The sequence below is a fragment of the Haemaphysalis longicornis genome, unplaced genomic scaffold (genome assembly GCF_048455015.1).
Source record: "Haemaphysalis longicornis isolate Haplotype H1 unplaced genomic scaffold, Haemaphysalis longicornis Haplotype H1 scaffold_10, whole genome shotgun sequence".
Lineage (NCBI taxonomy): Eukaryota > Metazoa > Arthropoda > Arachnida > Ixodida > Ixodidae > Haemaphysalis > Haemaphysalis longicornis.
In genome coordinates, this window is record NW_027526204.1 from 112488436 (window position 1) to 112512642 (window position 24207).

Consider the following 24207-nt stretch of genomic DNA (forward strand, 5'->3'; position numbering starts at 1 on the left):
TGCTCTCCGCGGAGGCGCTTGGGCAGGAATCCTGGGTTCAAATGGTCTGCACTGACACGCCCAACTCTCAGCTTTGCTTGGAGTTATCTCGGGGGATCAGATCCCGTTCTCAGATCCTCCGCGTATTCATATTCCACGCTTTATATAAAAAAACCGGTGCCGTCAGGAGCACAAACGTACAAATTTCACTGAAATGAACAGAAAACAGGAACGGTCCGTCCGCAGAAAGGGCCAAGATCTCTCGCCGTTATGCGACCCTCTTGGCCGTCGCCTGTGACGACAGGCTTTCGAAGAGGAGGACTCGTATAGAGGTGACATATAAAGCGAGCGCAATAGAATAACGGGAAGGAAGCAACGGCTCATCCGGAGGAGGAAGTGTATACGAAGAAAGGAAATAGAAATACACCAGATTTCGTTCCCTCTCTTCAGCCCCATCAAGTGGAAAGGGCACGCTATTGTCGTCATCGTCGTCGTCTCCGCCGCGGTCCTCAGATTCCTGAGAGCTTTATTTTTGCTGTGTATGCGTTGGCAGGATTGTTTTATAGCGACGCTCGCACCATTACGTGTCGGCAGGTCGGGTCGTGACCGTTCCGAGGACGGACCGAGTTCCTGCAAGAGCCTTTTCTCCGCCGAGTCGTTTACCCTCTATTCAGGCGCGTTCCCCTCCGTCGCCGTCTCGTGAGGCAACGTTTGTCGGCGTGGAGGCAGCCGAGTAGCCTCCGATGTTTCTGCGCTGTAACTCGGGAAGCCTCGCAGCCTTGAGGAAACGGACCTCCTGGTCACTTTCAACCCGAACTGTGTGAGCGAGATAGAACATACTGGACACGTGATCGTGTAAATGTTGTCTAAATGCCATCAAGTCGAAAGCCTTAGGTGGCTCGTTGAGCGAACAAGCCGGCGTCCGTAACTAAAAAATCCCGGGCCATTTCCACTAACGTGAAACCTGGGGAGGGGCGAGCCATGCAGTGTGTAAGTGTATTATTGACGCCCTGGCGTTTTTGCCCACGGAGATGAAACCGTTGGGGGGTTGAGGTATTCAGCTTTGCTGTACAAGTCTCATGTCTTTGAAGCCAGAAGCGTTCTAGCGCAAGGAGTAAACGAGTGTCCCGGTGTTTTAGTACCGTGACCACATGAGACGACGATTACGGCGACGACAGGAGACGCCGACAGCAAAAACCCCAAGGGGCTTCGCCGCTATGGTTCCTTCGAAAGTGTTCCATAGCACGATGTCTTCGACAGCGCGGAGTTAAACTTGGCAGTAGCGAGAGGTTGTTGTCCATGCCAGTACATCAGTGATGGAGGGAACGGAAAAAGAAGCAACGAAATCCACCGTCGTCTTCAACTCTCCCATTACAGGGCGGCAGGAACGAGCAGTGGAGCAACGCGTAGGAGACAGACCGAAGCCATTCGAAGGCGTTCAGATTGATCTTAAATAAGAGCTCCTCAAGCGGTAAGGCTAAAAAGCCGTTCGACAACGCGAGGAGGAAGCGAGGCGTCGTTCAACTGGGCATCCATGTTTTCGCATTCACAACCCATGAGATGTCCTCAGTTAGGTGTAGAGCACTTTATGGGCTCGCCTTGTCGTCGTAGCTCGCTAACGGTCGATGTCAAACGACTGCCGAAATGAGGTGGCGCAGCGAGATAACGGACCCAAGTAGAGCCTGCAGTGTACCGTCGTCACGGGGTCACGGTGGGGCTTCGAAAACCACGCGGTTTAAATCACCCTAGCCGTTCGAGCCTCATGAACCTCTGGCGCTTGTCATACATCTCCCCGTTGTTTAGCGCAAAGAAAAGTGCAGGTACATTTCAGGCAAAATCTGTGTATATAACCGGCAGCCCCCGCGTTCATTTAGTTAGGAACGCTCGTTGGATTGGTTTTTACGATAGTCAGCTAAAAAAGCGACCGCACAAGAAAAAAATGGCGCGTTCGAAATGACCCAAAAGAGCTCCAGCATACGAAATTAAAGCAAGCACAAAAAGAACAGAACTTCCTCTGGCGCAGTTTCAGGCAGGGGGCGTAGGCGGGAACTTTGAATTCATATTCGTCAAGAGAGGAGTGAGACAGGGCGGCGAAGAGCGTGATGGGTGGTAGCAGTGAAAGGATAACGGCGCCATCACCAATTATGGCGAATCACTGCTCTGCACTTCCGACAGCTTTCACATTGAGTGGAACGGCTTTAATTTTTTTAGTGAACATCTTATACACAGCTACGTACATCGTCTTATATACAGCTGTCTACCCTCATCTTACAGAAATCCGCGTCATCCTCTAGACATCTGGGCATCTTAGGGACAATTCGTAAGAAACCGATGATCTCCCAAGTTTCCCGTCGTGCAATGCCTCGGGTGCAACAAAAATTGGAAGAACAGTTTGGAGCTGTTCATTGTGTGAGGCATTATTCGCAGCAGGCAAGTGTCCTCGCGGAAGATACATGTTCGACGCATTTAAAAAAATGACTTTCAGTAAAATTCAGTCGTACGGAAACAATTTTCAATGCAGCTTCCTCGGCACTTCGCAATAGACGAAAAAAATACCCTCCCGATGCATCGGGCCCCACGACAGCTGCCGGAAGCTTTGACGTTTTGAGAAAGCTGTACTGTTTTCTCAGAAACTTCACGGGCGTGTTGTTGAGTTTAGGTGCATGTCCGATATTTGTATGCAGAGGAACATTCCTCATTTTTATGAATCGAGCTCCGTAGAAACCCAGCATCAACTGCTTCGCCTTTATGCTGCACTCAGTACAACCGCGACCACTCAAAGTCAATTCGACCAAGTGAATTTCGCTTCTTTCATCCAATCTTGAAAGCAACAAAAAAAAAAAAACAGCGTAGCCTGACCTGGGGAAGTGACTTTCTTGGCGAGAATTAAAATCACAGGCTTTTAAACAAAGTCAGCCTATGTACCCATCAATCAAAGCAAAGACGTGTGCCGATGCTGTCGCATACCGTGACTCATATTTGACAGACAAAGCGTGGTTACTCATGCACATCCACAAGGTAAACCCGGAAGGCTTTTTTTTTCTGTCCTTATTAGGGTGCTGTTGGGATGCTTCATCATGTATTTCATGCCAGGACTCACCCCGCTCAGCAGAAAGCTATAGGTCAAGGAAAACAAGCGACCGACCACTAACGTGAAACCTGGGGAGGGGCGAAGCATGCAGTGTGTAAGTGTATTATTGACGCCCTGGCGTTTTTGCCAACAGAAATGAAACCGTTGGAGGGTAGATGTATTCAGCTTTGCTGTACAAGTCTCGTGTCTTTGAAGCCAGAAGCGTTCTAGCGCGAGGAGTAAACGAGTGTCCCGGTGTTTTAGTACCGTTACCACACGAGACGACGATTACGACGACGGCAGGAGACGCCGACAGCACGAGCCCCTAAGGGGCTTCGCGCCCTAAAAGATGGTTCCTTCGAAAGTGTTCCATAGCACGAGATCATCCACAAGCTGCCTGCCTGAACTATTAGATCATAGACACGTAAAGCTCGGGGAATATGTTCCTTTTGTGAAATCAAGCGGGAAAACAACAACACAGTATTTCCTTCTCTTTCCTTCCCTCGTGAGAGCTGCTTTGGCCTCAATGTCGGTTATTCCGGGCCATTATGACAGCCGGCGCGCTACGGGCTCCATCGAATTCCCATTACAGAGGAGAGAACCCCCAGACGCAGAGTCTTCCCCGATTCTTCACGGCAGAGCGGCGGCGAATTGTTTCCCTGCCAGACGAACAATCTTTTCCGTTTCGTCCGGCCCCAGAGCGAGCGTATGCTAGTACGAAAGAACCAAGGAAAGACAATCGCAGTAGGGAAGGCGGATACGTTTCCGCCCCCTAGGTTATGTACAGAACTCGGGTCGTAGGAGTGTAGTTTCCTTAAGATACACATCGACGTCAACTTATGGTAAACGTCTGCCGTGAACGATCCTCGGGACGTTTGTTTATTTGAGGCAACGTCGGTTGCAAGAGCGGCTTTGGGACAGCGTGGACGCTCAGGTAGCACCGATGTATTGATTTTTTGAAAGACGATAGTCTTTCTTGGGCTACTTCAACGGGAAAATTTTGGTGTGTCTGCCTGTCTGTCATTCGATTCAGCCAGCCGGTAAAAGTGAAACAGATGCTGCGAAATAGTCTTATATACCCACAACAAAATCTAAACATCTACGTCCGGTGGCAGTGTTCATACTTTTAAACATTGCTGAACAAGAACAAAACATTACGCAAATATGAGGCAGAAAATCAATACATAAGTGACATTTGCGGTATTTTTTTATTTAAAAATTCATGGATGCTTGTTTTTTACATCAACTGCAGAAAACTGTGACCTGCTGTTGCCAGCGCTACTACAGCTCCTGGCGGCATTTGAGAAATAAAACGGCAGACGCAACGGAAGGTTCCACTAGACAGGCTCCACGTTCCGCTTGGCACGCTCGTGGAGCAGGGCAACGTGGTTGTATAAACGTTATAGTAGGGTGACTCGATTCCCGCGCGTTTCCGCGGTACGCCAGCGCTGGCATCGAGACGCCCAACTCGGAGCAGTGGAACGCGGTAAATTTAAATTGACTTGAGCATAACTAGCGTGTTATCATGGGAGTAACGAGTCGGGAGACGAACAGCATGAGAGGTGAGCAGGAAAGAGGATGGATGCATTTGCTGGGCAGGGGCGCCAATCGACTATCGTCTTGCTTCGACATTTGCAACGAGAGGAGCAGATACGCGCCTTTTTTTTTCAGCGCGTGGCTACCACTTCCACCCGGAAAGCGAACGCGGAGAAGATGGCAGTTCCTCTTTAGATTTGCGTGCATCACTGTAGCTTCGAACACAAGGGTTCGCTGACGCTTCTAGGGACAACTTCTCGTTACTTACAGGGGTTATCTGTATAGCCCGAACAGGCCCGAGACGGCGTGAAACCATACGCCTGCCCTGAATGTGTTTCCACCCCGAAGCTTGTATCACTCGAACGCGCAGTTGACGGTGCACTTCCGTCGTGACCCCCCACTGCGTGCCGTCGTCTCTCGGGTCGGCTCGCACTCGAGAGGATCGGGGCAAGACGGCCCCTCAAACCCTTCATTGATGAGAATGTAGCATGCTTGTAGACTCACCCCACAGAGCAGACGGGTTCGATGAATCATCCCTGTTAAGAAAACGTAAGGGCATGTCCCCATGTGGAGGCCAAAGGCTTAGTTGAGGGTACGGCGATGATGAGATGAGATGGCAGGAGTTGAGGCTTCCTAATCACGGTGGCGTTGGGGTCGCCGGCTTTCCTCGCTTTGTCTCCCGCGTGATGAACGGCGGTGAGACGTAAGGGGGCCAGCAGCAGCAGCTTTCTTTTATCGTTTTGACTTTCTTTGAGTCCCGCGCATCTTGGAGTGTGGAGGTTTCGCATTACGGATCTGTCTTGACGGACTCGTTCGTTTATGAGCCCCAGGAACCCATACGCTCCGTTCCGTTTTCCCCTTCAACAGCACAGACTGAAACGTTTGAAGCGTGCTGCGAATTAAACGGTTGATTAAGTTTTTGCTGAGCTAGGTGCCACGAATGTCTAAACGGCTGTCCGGAATCACTGGATGGTTATTCACGAGGATGGCTTGGTGGGGGTTCGCACGAAGGCGACGACAGACAAGGAAGAGAAGACAGGAGAAGCACTGAACTACAACTGATTTTTATTCCGCCAAGAATGACATATAACCCAAGACATATCCAATAATAAGACCCGACAAAATATGACGTAATATGGTTATACTTGCGTAGAAGTGGTTATACGTAGGGTGGTTATACTTGCGTAGAGAACCTACCGAGCCAAAATATCTTCAGTATGAGAGTCGACCGCTCGCCACTCGCCCACATAGTTCAGGCTTGATCGACAACGTTGCCTACCTGATCGCATGCTTCGCGAGAGTACAGCGCTGAATCATAAATGCCGACTGTACAAACGCCAACTGGTGAGGATTCAACGCACCAGCAGCTAACTCAGCACTTTGATGTGTTTCACTATTTTTTCTTCGCCGTCCACGCTTTTCTCAGAGTATATATTGGAGCTCGAGGTCGATCGATCAAACTTGATTTGGAACTGAAAACCGCACTTGCCACTTATTTACTATTTTCTTCTTGTTGCGGTTTAATCACCCATTCAGTTAACGTATACTTAAGATGGATGTAAAAAATCGCAGAAATTTCCAATTGGAAATTATCGAGTGAATGCTACAGCCACTCTGCTACACAAATAGCTTTTTAGTTGCGGCTTTTATAATTATACACACAGGCGCTGCTGGAAAGACATTTGCCATATAACCAGCCTGGTAAAAAAGCAGGAAGGCCGTGTGGCCTTTAATCCGATGCATCCCTACGAAACGCTCTACGCCAAACCCCTTAACCTCGGCTTCACTACAAGACACAAATGCTTTACTGCGAAGGAATTTTTCAGGGGCAACAGAAGCAGTTTGATATCAAAATGTGAGTGCCCAAGGGCCTATTATCAGGCTCATTGTAAAACCTCATGTAACCATACGGAGCTTTATACACCTGATGATGATGATGATGACTGCTATTAGTTTCCCCTTTGAAGCGGGGCGATGACATGTCATCTTACCAAAAAGGACTAAGGCAACAATGTTTTACACTCTTGGTTTAATACTACCGTTGCTTCTATTAAAGTCGGCTTTACTGCCATACGCCGGTGCTTTGCTTGGAAGACTTTATTTTCAGGGGCAACACAATCTATCTGATATCAAAGTATCAAGGCTCCAGGGCCTCTTTTATTATTAGCGTCTCCGTATGCGGCTTAAGCGTAAAGCGCGAAGTTTTACGGACACAGACGTGTTTTCTCGTTGAGTACACGTAGAAACGCCTAACCACTTAATATAATTATGGGGAGTGTGAGATATTTTAATGCCGGCGTTATTAGAGGCAGGCTTCTAACGGTACACGTCAGTCATGCAAGTTGCTTGGTTTGAGCAAAAAAAAAAAAATACTGTTCCTGCCAGGGATCGAACCTGGGACCTTCCGCGTGTTAGGCGGATGTGATAACCACTACACCACAAGAACAGACGTTCATTTGCGGCTTTGGTGGCCGACCGAATAAAGGGATAGAAATGCTCCAGTTTTTTCACTTCGAACACAAGATACCTGAAAACACGTGCGTTCCTCAGTCCATGAAAAAAAAGAAAAAAAGGGAAACTTTCCGGTGGAGAATTTTACGGGGGGATGGTGAAAAGCTAGCCGCAATTAGTAGACAGTTGAGTATGAAAATGGTTATTTGACCTTACCGATTATAGTTTTATTAGCCGTCGTTGCGCTTCTTGGTTGAATTCTTCGCAGCTTTCAAGTTTCAAACTCAATTTCTGCGTCAATCACCGTAGCAAGCTTCACAGCACCGCTGAGGTGACCCTTCACAGTCGTCTTGGGCTCTCCAACCGACGTTCGTATTGTCTCATTTTTTTAAGGACAGACTCTCGTATTTACATTAGAACTGCATTCTGTTAACTTACAGCTCTTCACAATTTTTTAAAAGTTTCGCACTTTTGCATTAAGCGAAATGATTTCTTTTCGAGAGCAGTTTTCTTCGTACCGAATCATTTGTAATCACTAATTAGGTACTGTAATTACTGTGCGATTAATTGTGACAGCTGCATGCGACAGTTCACCGGCTTCATCCTTCAAACAATTGCGCCTCAGCTAGCTAAGCGTAAATTATCTCGCCCTCTCCAGCTGGTGACCACTGTGTTTGTCGCTGAGAGTTGTGCGCGTGCTTGCCATGCGCTCCTCGGGTAATCTTCGAAAACCGAATTAGCTGTTATTGTAGTATTTGTTAGCACAGTTACCACAGGACCGTGATAATTGGATATTAATTGGAGAGGCCTTTGCCCTGCAGTGGGCGTAGATAGGCTGGTGGCGATGATGATGACGATGATGTATTTGTGCCATCGGGTTCTTTCCGCGCATTTCCCCAAAGGGTCCTTTTTAAACACTGGCGGGAATTCGAAGGCGCGCACGTGCAAATTAGACGTTTACTCTGCTTGCGTCATGCGCGCCTCACGGGTGGTCACAGCAGCTTTAGGAAAGTCTTATAATATCACGAGTTTTAGGGACGAAGCACCTCAAGGGCTTGGGCTGTCGGCGTCTCATGCCGTCGTCGTCATTCGTCGTCGTATTCTCATGTGGTCACGGTACCAAAACACGGGGGCACTCGTTTTCCAAAACCGCCCGCTAGAACGTTTCATCTCCGTGGGCAAACATGCGTACTAGAAGAACACACAGGGACACTCGTTTTTCGTTCGCGCTTGCTTGCTTGCTTGCTTGCTTCTGTACTGCACCGTACTCGCTTTAAGTTAAAAATTTGCCGTTCTCCACTTCGAATTTCACTTCCCCTCCGTCTTCGTAATTGGGATGTCGCCGACATCAGCGCACGCCGTGTTGCAAGAAAGAGACCTACAATCTTTGAATACACTTATACACTGCATGCTTCGCCCCTCCCAGGTTTTACGTCAGTAGAAATGGCCCGTTTTTTTGTGTTTTTTTTTTACTGATCTTCCCGTATCTTGCCACGTCCATGCAGCCCTAAAGTACAGGTTCAGCTTCAGCATGATCCAGTACGCTGAAACGATAGTTTGGGGAAATTCTTGGTGTTACTATTAGTAGGACATATTAGTAGAAATTAAGAAGCAGAAATGGACGTAGACAGGGCATGTAATGCGAGGGCGAGATAACCGTTGGTCATTAAGCGCAACAGAGTGGATCCCTATAGAGAAGGCAAGCGTGGCAGGGGGCGGCAGAAAGTTAGATGGGCAGATGAGATCAGGAAGTTTGCGAGGATAAATTGGTCGCAGTTCGCGCAGGACCGGGGTAAGTGGAGATGAATGGGAGAGACCTTTGCTCTGCAGTGGGCGTAAATAGGCTTGTGGTGATGATGGTGATGATGACTAACAATAATTCAATGCGGTATTTTTTTCTGTTTGTACGCACGTCATGACATTATTATCGTCCCAGTTACCCCTACTACCATCATCATACAGTCAACAGTAACAAGAATGCACCCGCCACCTGCCATCTCAATTTATGTTCTGAATAGTTCCTTTGCAAAAAAAAAAAAAGAAAAAAGAAAATTCCTCTTGAAAATTTCATTCTTTGAACCGAGGCCTAACGTTTAATACTTTTACCGCTTTATACGAAGTTCTCGTTGTTACGAGATATTTTGCAGTACCAGTAAACCTTGTAAAATCGAGTTCAGCGCCTGTAGTGACGTAATAACGCGTCATGCTTGATTACAAGTCGCGCAGGACCGCACTCATCGTATGAGTATGCTGAAACAAACAAACAAAAAACTTGGTCGGGACTTGATCACAGTACTTGCTAGAAGAGTGTGCCGTGAATATTCGACTTCGGCAAACCACTCAGCGGACGGAACTCACCAATAGGAGGTGATGTGAACGTCCCGTGCGTGTACTGCTATTCTGCACAGCTTTCCCTGCCCTGCACAGAATTAGTGAACCATAGTGACGCAGGCGCGCACTCTGCCTCGCTAATTCCATGCAGTGTGACGCGCACATGGCTTCAGGGCGGAAAGCCAACAGCCCCGAGGCACAGGGCTTCGCCGAGGAGAGCGTGGCACGTCGTAATAAGGCTAAGTGGCACCTGTTGTCACTGTGGGACGATTGTTAGGTTTCCCGCTGTGGAGTTCAGCTCCGTCTATTTGTCCGTCTCCTTAGTTCGTTTAGTGTGCACGGACAGAAAAAGCAGCGTGTTTCTCCAGCCTCCTTTCCTCCAACGATCTTCCTACACTCGGTGACAACTTAAGAACGGCACCGGAAGTTGCCGCTGTGCCTTATCACCGTTGCCGGATGTTTCTCCGTGCGGCGCAAGTAGGGCGTTACTGGGAATACTTTGAACATGGCGTGAGCCGTTCCCGTGATTTTTTGGACCTAATATGCTTATAAACGACTCCAGTGACGATAAACAAACTGCGTGAGACAAGGCAGACGATATTTCGCATTCATAGCAAACCCTTTTCAAAACGCGCGCGCACTGACGTCACGGGTCCGGTGCTTTTGCGGAGTGATACACTACATGAGGTGGTGCCGTTCTTGAGTTGTAACCGAGTATAGCGCATGCGCGTTGACGTGGTTAAGCACGTCTAGTCCAAAGAAGCCCCGCAACAGCACTAAGCGCGTCCTATCATCCTCTAAGCGCCCGCGAAACGAATGTCATGACGCAAGTTCGTTCTTTCCTCCGACCCACGGAGGTTGTTCAGAAATGCTGAGTATCTGCGTTACGAATAGGGTGAGCGAACTACAGGAATTTCTTCTTTAAGGGCATTTCAGCGCAACATCAGGAACAGCTCATTCCTAAGGCTATGTTTACACTACCGATGCAAAAGCCGTATCGTAATCTATGGACGTAAGAAAAACGGCGTGTCACGCAGTTCGGTTGGCTGAGACGTGAAGTGACGTCATTCTTTGAAGTTATTACGATAGTTAAGGCAGCAGTCTGAACCCGGCCCGGGTTCAGACTTGCCGCAACTGCCCCCAAATAAGTTGGTTGAAAGCAACTGCTTCGCCTGTCACCGGCCCGAAGAGACAGCGCATCACCTTGATAATGGAATGCATGGAAGGAGCAGCAACAGCAAGTTTTGCGGGGCGAGTGTGGCAGATAGCGCACAAATTCGGTCGCGATTTCTTGCTTCTTTTGTTTTCATTCGGGCTAACACAGAGGGAGCCCGTTTGAGGACATTGCTTTACGATGCGCGTGGGAGCGCCGTCACGTGGTGTTTTTCATATTTCGTGGCTCTTCTGTATCAGTCAGAATAAATGAGTACGCAATTAGTCCGTCCCTGAAAATACCGGAGTTAGATGCCCTTCGTGGGAACCTACAAGTGCCTCATTGACACACTAGTGATTATGACAGTACTTCTCGAGTTACATAATTAAATTACATTTAATAATTAAGTCTCATTAACGGAAAAATTACTGTGCTCTTCTTCACACTACTGCAAACATTGTGCAATGGGTTTTCTTCGAATGACGCCATCACTCTTTTTTTTTTTAATTTTGGTGCATGATAGCTGGGACACCCTGTATAGCAGTTTCAGCTTAACACAAGGCATAACAGTCACGGCCCCCGTACACACTCGTTTCTCCTGGTTCGAATATTTCTGTCGTCGTTACGCAATCACACGCAAAGCGCATGGAGGCAAGTTTTTTTTCTTGTTTTTTTTTTTTTTCAACAGGGCGACGAAACCACACCCGTGTGAGCACACCGTAGCCAAAGCTCATCGGTATTTCCTCGAAAAAGCGCGCGTCCATTTTCGAAAGCGACAGGGCGTGTACAGGGGACGCATAATTTCGCGACCTTGAGGCTCCCGTTCTTTGTCCGAGCCCGTCTACAGAATAGCAAACAACTTTGTTCAACTCTTTTAACGACTTGTTCAATCACTGTCCGCGCCTTCGTAAGAAGGCAATGTGTCTTGCCTTTCGCCACGGTCAGTGTTTACCGGTTGGATTTCATTTTTTTTTTTATGATGGTGTTAGTCTTCTTTTCCAGGTCCTAACACACTTCATTCCGGTTTACCGTTGGCGGTACAAGAGGAATTGCAAATTATCGCGCACACTTGATAAAGTCAACCGTCATTATCTGCTTATATGCCTATGTGTCACAACATAATTCTGGCGAGGTTTGAAGGAATGACTTTGACACGGAGAAACGGTTGGGAAATATATTTGACTAAACCTTGATTCTCTAGCGATGATTACCCTTCTTTTTTTTAAAAAAAAGAAAGAAGGTTTTTGAAAAGAAAAAAAAAAAAAACGCTGTTCCTGCCAGGGATCGAACCTGGGACCTTCCGCGTGTTAGGCGGATGTGATAACCACTACACCACAAGAACGGACGCTCATTCGCGGCTTCGGACGCCGGCCAAACAAGGAAGGGGTAGCGATGCTCCAGTTCTCTCGCATCCAACACACGCGCGATGTCTGCAACACTTTTTCAACATTTTTCGCAATTTTGGATGCTTGCAGACCGTCGTCTACCAACACAGCCAGGAGTTAGATAAGTGGGTCGCAAAGTACGTCAGCCAAAAATTAGTTCCATGCCCATCAGATAACTTTAGAAACTTGCTCAAAAGAGTTTTCTCCCTTTCTCGGTCTCGGCCTTCTTCGACCGCTGGAATGACGACATTACAGCGGTGCAGCGGCTATTGGCCGGCTTTCGTTCAGTTGCAGCAGTGAACGCATTCGATAGCCACTTTAAAAATTGGCCGCGTATTTGCTCCTTTCGTTGCAAATGTCGTCAAAAGACGATAGTCTTTATCGGCTATTGCGAAGTAAATGCCTCCCTTCGCTTTGCCGCTCACCTCTCATGTTGTTCCTCTTGCGTCGCGCTCCTCCCAAGGTAAAGACGCCAAAGGTTTGCTTAAATCATTTTAAATTTCCCGCGTTCCACTGCTCCAAACCGGGTATCTCGATGCGAACGCTGCTGTACGGCGGAGACGCGCGTTAATCGAGGCGCCCTACTTCAACGTTTATAGAACCGCGTTTCCCGACTCCACGTGCGTTGCAAGCAGAACGTGGAACCTATCTAGTGGAACCTTGCGTAACTGCTGCCGGTTGATTTCTTAAAATGGCGCAAGAAGCTATAGTGGCGCGGGCGACAGTCGGCGACGGCGAAGTGAATTCTTTTTCTGCAGCTGATGAAGTATTTCATTTCGCAAAAGCAAGCATGTTTGATTTTTTTATAAAGGAACACTGCAAATATCACTTCTGTATTGATTTGCTGTCTCATATTTGCGTAATGTCTGGTTCTTCTTCAACAATGTCGACAAGTATGAACCTTACACCGGACATAGACGGGTAGATTTAGCTGTGACTATATAAGACTAATGGGCAGGCATTGTTTTGCTTTGGCCGGGTGGCTGAATCGAGTCACAGACAGACAGACGGACAGACATACAGACATACAGACAGACCAAAATTTCTGGGTTTAAGGAGCCCAAGAAAGACTATCGTCTTTAAAAAAACTCCCACCTCCCCTCGCGGGTACCCCTGTGTAGATGCGACGCATAGGCGGAGCGCCGAAGGGACCGCGTTTTATAGCGCGCATAACGTTGAGGGGACTGCGTAAGCCGGTCCCAGTCGATGACGACGTTGGCGTACTTGTAAAGCGGCATGGACTCTAGGTGTTTGAGCCAAGCGTGGATGTTGCTTCGCCGGAGAACGGCACACCGGTTATACGCGCAGCGCGCCCGAAGGAGAGGAAACCGCGGAAGAGAGAGTACTGCACATGCGCCGGCCCCAGCGCGTCTGCCGCGGCTATGACGCAACGTGCCGCGGCTATGACGCAACACAATCCACTTTAATCCAATCCAATTCAAATCCAATCCAATCCAATCCAAGCCAAGCCAATCCAATCCAATCCAATCCAATCCAATCCAATCCAATCCAATCCAAGCCAATCCAATCCAATCGAATCCAATCCAATGCCCCTCGCGAGGGAGTGTTCGCTATCGGAGAGTAGAGGGGGTGAGCGGCGGAGAGCGCAGCTGGCGCGGCGAGGAGAATGGGGGAGGGGTGGACAACGCCGACGACAACGACGACGACGACGCCGGAGGGACAAGGCGAGTGAATCAGATGCTCTGCATCTAAAAAGAAAGCCAGGAAAAGGAAGCAGGAACGGAAGGCCTATGTGCTGTGACGAGCAAATCACGCAGCGCCGCTACGTGCTGGTGATAACTATGGCCTTCGCAGTGCTTCCAGGCTTGAAGGAAAGAGTGAAAGCGTTAATCGGGAGTGTTGCAGAGCCCTTTAACCCTTCCAGCCCTGCATTTTTATTTCTAGCAAGAAGCTTTTTTGTGTGTGTTCTCCCTATTATTATGATCCTATAGGCTTACAAACGAAACATATTGAACTTGTGGTGCAAGTAATTAGCGATTCAGAGGCACGATATCTTATTAGATAATTGGGCAATTAAAATTTTCGAATTCAACCGCAAATTTTTTTGCTTATTTTCCTAAATTTTGAAAAACCAGCGAGCCCACATGCAAAAAAATGAAGCTGGTAGTGCAAGTACGTTTTCAGTTGTAAAAAAAAAAAAAAGAGCAATGCGGAGATCTACCGAAAGAGGCATCCTTGAAGAACTATTTCCCAGAAAACTAGCTGTTTTGGTTTTATTCTCAAATTGCTAGAAGAACTTCGTTTAATGTCCTAAATATAGGCCATCAGGGCCGCAAGGGTTAATGTGCAAATGTGAAATTTAGCGCCGGAGAAGTTTTCTGCACACGCCAATGTTTTGGCCACTCTAACTTGTCCACACATGTGACACTATACCCGGCCTTTATTATTTTTTACGCAGACGAGGACGTAAGAGGGCGTATCCTGTATTCTGTAATAGCTTCCTTTCTCCGTTGTAGTCAACGGGTTAGCTTCAGATTTTTTGATTTTCTAGTATACTTTAGATGCTTTAGTTGACAAAAAAAGGAAAGAAACACTCGGCGTGATGGTGCACGTCTTATTTTGTCGAGCAGTAGGTTATGGGTTCCAGTTCTGGTCGCGGCGGTTTTCTCCATCAAAAAGAAAAAAAAAAAAAAGCGCCAGAGCGTATACGAGCTTTCGACCCAGGTTAAATAACCTCACGTGACCCAAATTCATTCCTCAAGCCTTGATAGCAGCTTGTCATGTTCTGTACTGTGGCGCCCATGCGCAGTTAAATTATCCTGTCGGCTGCGCCAATGGAATCGGGGCCAGCACATTCCGATGATAAAACAGTTGATCCGACGACGGAGCAGCTGAAAAGAGCCATTTTATCACCGGCCGATTTAATTGGCGCAGTCGAGAGGATCACATAACTGCGCATACGCAGCGTAGTCCAGGGGCGGTATTCTCGAGTTTTGTCCCTTTTGCGTCCCTTTCAAAAGTGTCCCTTTTGGTGAGCCCTGATTGGCCAAAAGCAAACAACCGGAAGTGACGTAGCGCATGCGCGGCAAACCTGCTGCCAACGCCCACTGCTTAACCGGAAGTACGTCACGGTGAAAGGGACGCAAAAGGGACGTTTTCAAAAGGGACAGTTACGAGAATACCGCCCCAGGACGTGCCAAGGTGTACCATCAATGTTTTAAAAATGAAAAGGTGCCTTATATACTTATGAGTCGCTTTACGGTACGCAAAAGCAGAATTTTATTTGCGAAATTCAGCTCATTTCACGCTTGATGGGTTTCTGGCCAGAATAGGGCGGGACGTGGGCGCAATGGGAGGTAATTACCAAACTGTCGTTGAACGGTGCTCGAAATGCGCGCCGCAACGGTGAACAAAAGGAAGATACAAGCCGTGTGTTCTAGGTGCTCGGGCGAGCTGCCTTTCTCCCGCCTTTTTTCCGCCTTTTTTCCGCCATTTGTCCGTGCCCTGTAGCGCGGCTTTCACACGTCGTTAAACAATTAGCCCGAGCGTTTATTCTCGCGTGCGTGCACAGAGACCGCCTCGCTAGGATTAACGGATTCGTTCGTTTGCCTTTCCGCGATTCTGTTTCGAAAGCCGCCCGTTTTTCGCAGAAACCGACTCCTCATTACAGAATGCTAAATAGACGCCAGATATTTTTTGTTAACGTTTTTTTTATGTTTTAGGGGTGACGCCTTTTAGGAGCTGTGGCTGTTGGCGTCTCCTGTCGTCGACGTCGTAATCATCTCGTGTAGTCACGGTACTAAAACACGGAAAACTAGTTTACGCCTCGCGCTACAACGTAACGCGTGCTAAAAAATACACCGGGACACTCGTTTACGCCTGCGCTGGAGCACTTCGTAACGCGTGCTCAAAAAAACGCCGGGAGACTCGTTTACGCCTCGCGCTAGAAGGCTCCTTGCTTCAAAGACGCGAGAGTTTTAGAGCAAAGCTGTATACGCCTACCACCCAACGTTTTAAGCTCCGTGTGCAGAAACGCCAGGGCGCCAAGAGTACACTTTTACACTGCATGCTTCGCCCCTCCCCAGGTTTCACATTAGTGGAGATGGACCGGGATTTTTCTGCCGGCTGCGCCAGGATGCACACGGCTCATCTTGCGCGAGAGAGAAGTAAGCACACTAGTTGCAGAGCGAATTCCCTCTTGCAGTGACCACTCCGCGTTTATTAACAACATCCACGATCTGACTGCATGTGTGTGGAAGCAACTACGTACCTTGCGGTATAAATACAGACTGACGACCGAACGCCGCGTCATTCGATTCGCCTCGAATGAACCGCGCACATCTTTTGCTAGACTGTGCCTTTGTCAGTTTCTTGGGGAGCGCAAGTTCGCTCAATTAAACCTTGTGTGATTCCGAAGATTCGAGTCCCCTATTTGCTCGGGACAGTATCGAATAATACTTGTTGCCTGTGACTGTGAGCAAAGCGTTGGTCTATATACACACTTCCGTAGCAGTCCATTTATTAAGGTTTCTTAAAGCGAAAGTTTCTTAAAGCGGAAGTGGGACGGAAGTGGGACCGATTAGTGGGGGAGTCCAGTCGAAAAACTAATGCATTTCCTCATAGACCGGTTGGTCGACCAACCGGAAGGCTCTGATAAGATCTCTGGACACACGGCGCGTGCGTGAAACCGGGCTCCCAGTGTGTCAAAAACGGTTACCTGAAAATCGCAAAAGAGGTACGGTTCTAGAAAAGACAATGCACACACGCATTAAACATGAAGGAGGAGTACAATGGTAGACCTTTATCTCATAAACCACGCATCGGTATACATTTAGATCGTTCCTAGATGCGTTTATTTAGTGCGCAAAAAATCGTCGCACGGGTTCGTTCGTCGTAAGCGATCTGGGTATTTGAAGGTTTGACGATCCATTGGACGCACTTTCAGCGACGGTTAGACGCCCTTTTAGCTTTGAGCTTCTATGAACTTTCTTTAGGAAGGAATGGTAATTTTAGATGCAAAGCATCTCTTGCTCTCGGCTCTGTCGTCCCTCGTCCGTCCGTCGTCCATCCGCACCTCTCCTCCTCTCCCCACCAGCTGTGCAATAGCGCTGCTCCTCCTCTCCCCCTCTCCATGCCAGCTGTGTGATAGCGCGCGGGCTACTCATCACCGCAGCTGCGCGATAAGCGCGCATGCGCGTCTCCTCTCTCATATCCTCCTCTCCACTCCATCTGATCTATATAATAAACCCGGTCCGCGCGCCGCCGTCCCTCAGTTGTTGCTTCGGTTGAGTCACGCTGCGCCGTCCGAAGTTCCGTCATTTTCCGTTATTTGGATACCCAATCTCGTGAACGTTTCGGAACCTCCGAGATGCTTTGCATCAATCAACTCAGGGTTCCCTCGCGGGAAGGTGGTGTCATTTTTTTACTGCGCTCAGCCAGAAGATAATAATAAAGGAACGGGGAGCAGGGGCCGTTGAGTAAGGTCCAAAAGGGTTCTCTGAAAGCACTTTTCGCTTCACACATGCACCCAGCCACTGTGGTGGCCGGCTGGCTAAGTGAGGTCGTCGGTTCGATTCCCCATACCATGGTTGTGTTTCTTAATGAGAAGTTGATGAGAAGTTGAACCATTGTTTGCCCTACTAAAGGCAGTCTTTAGCGCGTTAAATGACAATATTTGTTTGCGGTGGGTAATTATTGTGGTGAATTATCGTTCACAAAAGTCTACCATAAGCCTTCCAAAATCAGTCAGATTGAGCGAGCGTTTTGCTGGCGACCCACGCGGCTTGCGATTAAATGCGATATATCTGAGTACGAAGTATGTATCGCGTGCAGAATAGGACCAGATGGCCAGGGTTTGCTACCCGCCAAGTTCAGAACAGCTTGCAGAAGTCACTCCAGGCCCGGGGCCAGTTCAGTCAATTGGTGCCGTTGCTATCCACACCAACGTCATCGAAGAAGGCGAAATCGAGAAGGTTGTGACGTGCACACGAGGTGCGTATTTCGACTCCCGACAAATCGGGCTCCAAGTATTGCGGGGTCGGTGAAATTTTTTACCCTCCTTTACGGCGACAGCAGCCGCCCTTTGCAAGCTCTTACGCAACATCACGTCACACGCTGAAGTTGCCAATGGGTGGCGTAATCGTTCCCGCCAACCATTTAAATTACGTCACGCTTCCTCAGCCAATCACAGAGAGGGAGTGACATACAATCCGCATTGTTGTTGAATAGCAAAGACAGGTTTGCATTGTCATGTCCGCTGCATTCCGTGTAGCTTTTCATTGCCGGCCAAGAATTACGCACTTTCAGTAAAGTGAAAGAAGGCAAACTTTAGAACTTGTGCCAGTAAACGTCATGAAACGTAAAAATGACGAAAGCACGCACAACCGCTTTGTCAACCGGAAGCATGTGACTAAAATTGAAAGCCAATCCGAAAAGACTGCGGCGAATTCACAGTTCACTGTCAATTTAGTACGTCAACAGTAGGCCCCTGGCCTCAAAAAACTATATTAGAAGGCAAGCTTAGCTGAAATTTATTTTGGCCGCGTTCTTTTCGAGCTCGCCATCCACCACTTCTCCCATTTTTTTCCGTTTTCGTTGCCGCCAGCGGTGATAGTCAAGCCGGCCGCTAGACTCCTGGCCGTTTAGTTGACAGTCGATTGCCATTGTGCGCAGTAAATCGACCAAGGCGCCCCAAATAGCTTCGTTATCGTCACCGAGATCGACCGAGAAGCTCTCCTGTATCCTTACAATCGAGTGACCCGTTCGATGAAAACTGTAAACTGACCGGGGGATGTTTTTTTTCCCAGCTCAATACCGGATATCCCTTTTTCTGTGACCTTCGTCTGAAGATTAACGGAGTCTCACGTTAGATTAACTAATCCGAAACCGAATACGGACGCGGAGTACGTGCTAACGAGTTACATGGTAACGTGTGCAGTCTAATGTATAATCTGTGCTAATGGGAAATATTTGTAGCGTTGTAAGGCCGGGTTCAGAAAGTTGTCGCAACTGCCGTAAAATATTAAAATAATGACGTCATTTGACGTCTCAGCCAACCGAACTGCGTGAAACGCCGTTTTTTACGTCCATAGCGCGCGATAAGGCTGTTACGTCCCTAGTGTGAACATAGCGTAACGCGACAGTGGGTGACGTACGTAACGTACCGTACGCGAGTACGCGACAATCGTGACCATCCACCGGCGGAGTAGAGTACGGACAATTTTTGCGGAGTTCATGCTCTTACATAACGGTACTTTGCTTCCCTCTTACTAAAGGAACACTGAAGTCAGAATACAAGTTGTTCGAAATGGATATATTAGCTCCCCGAGAACACGAATATACCACTCTTACGCGTCGCCTTTTTTAAAAATAAGGTAGAGAAAAGCGAAAACGCGAAGACAGGTGTCGCCATCACTGGCCATACCGTACCACTTGCACCGGAAGTGGTTAAAACATCTGCTGTGCGGAACGTTTTTCCTGGCTGCCGCTGGATGGCACTACCGGTCCATACTTGGGGCGGCGGTATCGCTTTTCGAGGAAGCGTGCTAGCTACGTACGAGCGGTTGATTCGACGCCAATATTCGCGGGTTTTAAATGCAGAGCATTTCGGTAACTCACGATGTCACCCGCGTTGACGTCCGTCGTAGTCCGCACCGTCGTTGTCCGCACCCTTTACACTATATAAAAAAAAAATGCTATCCGGCGCCTGGTTTCGATCCCTCGACCCTGCGGGCGGAACGCAATGTACATGGTGCTCTACCCACTGCGCCACAAAGCCGACACAGAATGGGAGGCTACGAACGCGCCTTATATCCTTGACTCATTCAAACTACGTCAAGAAGCTGCTGATACAACGCATTCACTACCACCAACTCCCCAAACACTAAACGTTAACGCAATACACCCACCCCCTATGCGACGCATTTACTCGAGTCCTCCTCGCGGGGAGATGGGAGCGCCAAAAACAACGCGTTGTGGACTGCGCAGTAAGGTGCCGGCACGTGCGAGAACCGCTCGCGCTGTTCGTTCCAGGCAGGGGGCGCGCGAGCACTGCGAAGGCGGGAAATTTGAACTGCTTTGGACAAACCTCCGTTCAATTCATCAAGAGAGAAGTGAGACAGGGAGGCGAAGAGCGTGATGGGTAGTAGCAGTAAGCGGATAACGGTGCCACAGGCCGTTATGGCGAATCACTGCTCTGCAATTACGACAGCTTTCACGTTGAGTGGAACGGCTTTAATTTTCAATACTGATCCCGTGTCCTGTGTAGGAACATTTTGCTGAACGTCCGGAGCTTCAAAGGACGGGAAAGCACGCTGTGTACGTTGTAGCGTTGCATTCGGTTGCTTCTGTAACGCTATACACCACCGCTGCCTCGCTTGCTTCCGGTTTATCGGGACGCAAACTGTTTGCGATACGTTGGATAAGCGTTTGATTAGCGATTTCTCAGCAATTAAGGCATCTTTCGGCGCCGAATCAACGCTAACGTTGGCTATATGGGAAGGTCAGACTCTCGTTTGAAACCAACTTCCTGGTTGCTTTCAGTGCCCCTTTCATCTTTAAAATCCTGCGTTCTTTTACTTCAGCTTAAAGTATCCAATGGGGGAAGGCGATATAGGTACGGTCAACACATTCACCTCTTCTTTAGTCATCTTACAAAAACGCCTAGTATGTGGGCTCCTCTCACTTCGTAGGTGGGGAGAATGGACGGATGAAACAGCGTGGCAAGCGACGCGCTGCGCGAAAATAGCCTCCTCTGAGTGCGGTTATTACATGCGCCGGTGTACAACCCTAGCGGTGTCCTTGCTGGCGCGGACTGTCGTCGATGAGGATGTGGAGAGGGGAGGAGGACCCTGAGAAAAAAAAGAGGAAAGCGCGGAGGGGGCGACATGATAGAAAGTAACTTGGCGCGAGCTCGGGAAACCGAGGAGGCAGCCCGAGAGAAATGCAAACGGACAGAACACCAAGAGAGAGGCAGAGACAGAACCAAAAAGCAGCTGCACGTCAAGAACAACAGGCGGTCTCGGTGTTTGAAGAATTGCTCGCTCTGTTTGACGCGACCGCTTGGGCGGCGGCGGGGCCGTTACTTCTCCACCCTCCTCCTCCGCCTCCTGCTCCTCCTCCTCCTCCTCTTTTTCCTCCTCCATCCTTCATCAACGTGTAGGCCATATTCGCCGCCGCTTGAGCGCTCCTCCCGGTGCTCCGCGGGATCAAGGTCTTCCTTGTTGCACGCTCGTGCGGCTTCTTCGGACGGCCACGTTTTATTTTTATCGTTTTTATTATCCGAGGGGTTTCTTCAGGGGGAAGAGGCGACGATGAGGCGGCGTGCGGCGAGCTAAAACACTGGCCACTTTGTAGCGGGGTCGAAAGCCTAACGGAACACACGAGAGCACAGAAAATGGAAGAGGGGTGACGGCGGACGTACGCGTCTTGATAACCATGTCGTTGAGAGTTGATGACGTTGTGAGTTGTGTCTCTTGTTCTTCTCAATCTGGCTGTGTCTGTTTCGGCGTGGCACAAAGGAGGGGTTGTATGTCCGTGAGGGGGCCATTGTACCCAATGCTGAGCCGTGACCTTGACGTCATGGAACGGCAAAATGTTTATGTAAATGCTTGAACGAACCGAGATGGGTATGTTTGTTGTTTTTTTCAGCGCGAAGGGGAGTTTGAGGAAATCGGTTGACCTTCGTGTCATTGTGAGTTGTCCAATTGCGAAATGCTGGAAGCAATATGTGGACACAATCTTTCTCAGGGATTCATACTTTCTCCGATCCTATTTAACCTCGCCATGGCGAGGGTAGCTCGAAATCTCGAGCGTGACTCTGCTGCCCGCTTCACAATATATGCTGATGACGTAACCATATGGACTGAATCAGCCGAATTTTTATGCCCGGAAGACATGCAAACCGAACTTCAAGCCGCAGTAAATAGCCTTGAATGCTCCTTGGCCACTCTTGGTCTCGAATTGGCCCCTGAAAAAACCGAATTCTTACCCGTATTTGGCCACAAACCCCCTCCGCACTATAATCCTCTAACTCTTCTTCTCGCCGGTACCCCTATAACCGCTAGTTTCCAACCCATGCGATTACTCGGAATCCCAATCAGACACAAAAATAGCCCGTCAATATGGCTACAACAACTCAAACCTAAATGGAAAACAATTCAACATGCCATACGTCGCCTGTCGAACAAATTTGGTGGAGCAAGCCAGAAGGCGACCCAAACATTAGCACAAGCTGTCGCCATTGGTACTATAACTTACGCAGCACAACCCTACGACCTTAACAAAACGCACATGAGAATACTTCAAAATATGCACAGAGCCACCCTTCGCACCATCAGTGGACTACCCAAACATACTCGTCTTGAGAACCTGCAAGCTGCAGTTGCTCTTCCCCCTTTGGAAAATATCATTCAAGAGCAAGTACATCAATCCCTCCATAAACGCTCATTAACTCATCAAGGTGTCTCCATCATCGCCTGGGACAATCTGAAGCCGTTACAACCCAACGACATCCCACCGCCTTTGCTCCCTGGAACCGCCCTTCTGTCACGGACTCTGCAGCCACCCATCCCGTCCCGCGTGCCGCCCACCCCGTCCGCGCAGCCCGCATCAACGCCCTCCGGAACAGTAAACGCCCCCAAGAAATTGACATTTACACCGACGCAAGCATAGCTAATCCACTAGTTGGCATCGCATGGACATCACCTGATCTCCCCTCCATCCAAGGCAAACGAACCCTTAATATTCCATGTGCTACCATTCTGGAAGCGGAACTTCATGCCATCATTCAAGCCATCGACTTCCTCATGTTCGACTTTCACTCCTCCGTCCCTTCACAAATACGCATCCTGACGGACTCATTCGAAGCCCTAAAGACACTACAAAGTCCCACATCCACCAATCCCATTGCCAACAAAATCCTGCATCAGATCTCCATCCTAAAATCTAGCGGCATCCATCTTCGCATCGACTGGTCGCCTGGACACGAGGAGTCTTCACCGGGGAACCAGGCAGCTCACTCGGCTGCACGGGAGTGTATAACCTCCAGTCCTCCGCTGCTACCCGACTTGGCTCCTCCGCCTCCTGAGTCATTACCGCCAGCCATACAGATTCTACGGTACAAAAAAGACAAAAAAGACCGCCTCAAGACCCTCACTCCAACCGGCTTTTTATCTGCTCTACCCCCGCTCCCAAGATCAGCCGAAATTTTTATGAACAAATATTTTGCAAATGCTAGCTTAACCCCAGAGACATTCCGTAAATGGTATACCCCATCCCTGCCGCCTCGATGTTCCTTCTGCGCCTCCCTCACACCCGCCAATCTCCAGCACCTAATTTGGCACTGTCCAAAATTTACGCGTTACAGAAACTTCAAGCCTCCTCCAAATGCCTCCTCCTCATACATCGACCCTCGAACACTGGAACCCTCCACGCTGACTTTAATTGCGCACTACTCTCTAGAAAGCGGTCTAGCGCGAGCAGTTTAGAGCCGTGAGCCTGCTCTCCTCACCCCACGTGGCCTCTTCCGCCTTCGTAAGGAGCCAACCAGCTTCAACTTGAACGGTTTATTTTCAAGATGTCCCAAACCTCGAATATCCCACCTCTACTCCCACTTCCCCCACTTGACCTAGCGTCTTTCTAATGTAATAAAGGCTATCTCCTCCTCCTCCTTTTTTCTGATTTTGGAAGAATAGATTGAAGACATTGGATAACCTTGGGGTCATTGTGGGCCGTTCAGTATAGAAATGTTGGAAGCATTATGTGGACGCATTTTGCTCGGTAACGATCTACCGAAGCAGTTCTACAAATGCGGCTTTTAAGGGATGCAACCAATAATGAGTACTATTCTTCAACACTTCAAGCAAGATTTCTATGACACTATAGGCATTGTATCATGTAGATAGATGCATGGGTGTAACATTAAGGGACAAGAAGAGAGCGGAGTGGGTGAGAGAATAAACGCGTGTTAAGGACATATTAGTAGAAATTAAGCAGAAGAAATGGGCGTAGGCAGGGCATGCAATGCAAAGGCAAGATAACCGTTAGTCATTAAGGGTAACAGAGTGAACCCATAGAGAAGGCAAGCGTGGCAGGGGGCGGCAGAAAGTTAGATGGGCAGATGAGATCAAGAAGTTTGCGGGGATAAGTTGGTAGCAGTTAGCACAGGACCGGGACAATTTTATATGTATGGGAGAGGTCTTTTCCTTTTTTGCTGCAGTGGACGTAGACATGATGATGATGATTATGATGATGATGGTGATGATGATTATTGTGATGATATGCATTGTGAACCTGGTATAGCGTGCCATGGTCGGAACTGAACACACTGCGATTGTCCCTTT

At 48.7% G+C, this 24207-nt stretch overlaps 2 protein-coding genes and 2 non-coding genes across 4 annotated transcripts in view; 1 reads left to right on the forward strand and 3 right to left on the reverse strand.

The window, feature by feature from the left end:
* Positions 1 to 24207, reverse strand: part of LOC144160031 (uncharacterized) — a 186416-nt gene that overhangs the window by 115410 nt on the left and 46799 nt on the right. The gene's annotated exons all lie outside the window — the stretch shown is intronic.
* Positions 1 to 24207, forward strand: part of LOC144159126 (uncharacterized) — a 135714-nt gene that overhangs the window by 77650 nt on the left and 33857 nt on the right. The gene's annotated exons all lie outside the window — the stretch shown is intronic.
* Positions 6959 to 7031, reverse strand: Trnav-aac (transfer RNA valine (anticodon AAC)). Its single transcript has one exon. It is a non-coding gene; the product is annotated as a tRNA-Val (tRNA).
* On the reverse strand, positions 11790 to 11862 carry Trnav-aac (transfer RNA valine (anticodon AAC)). The gene has a single exon. It is a non-coding gene; the product is annotated as a tRNA-Val (tRNA).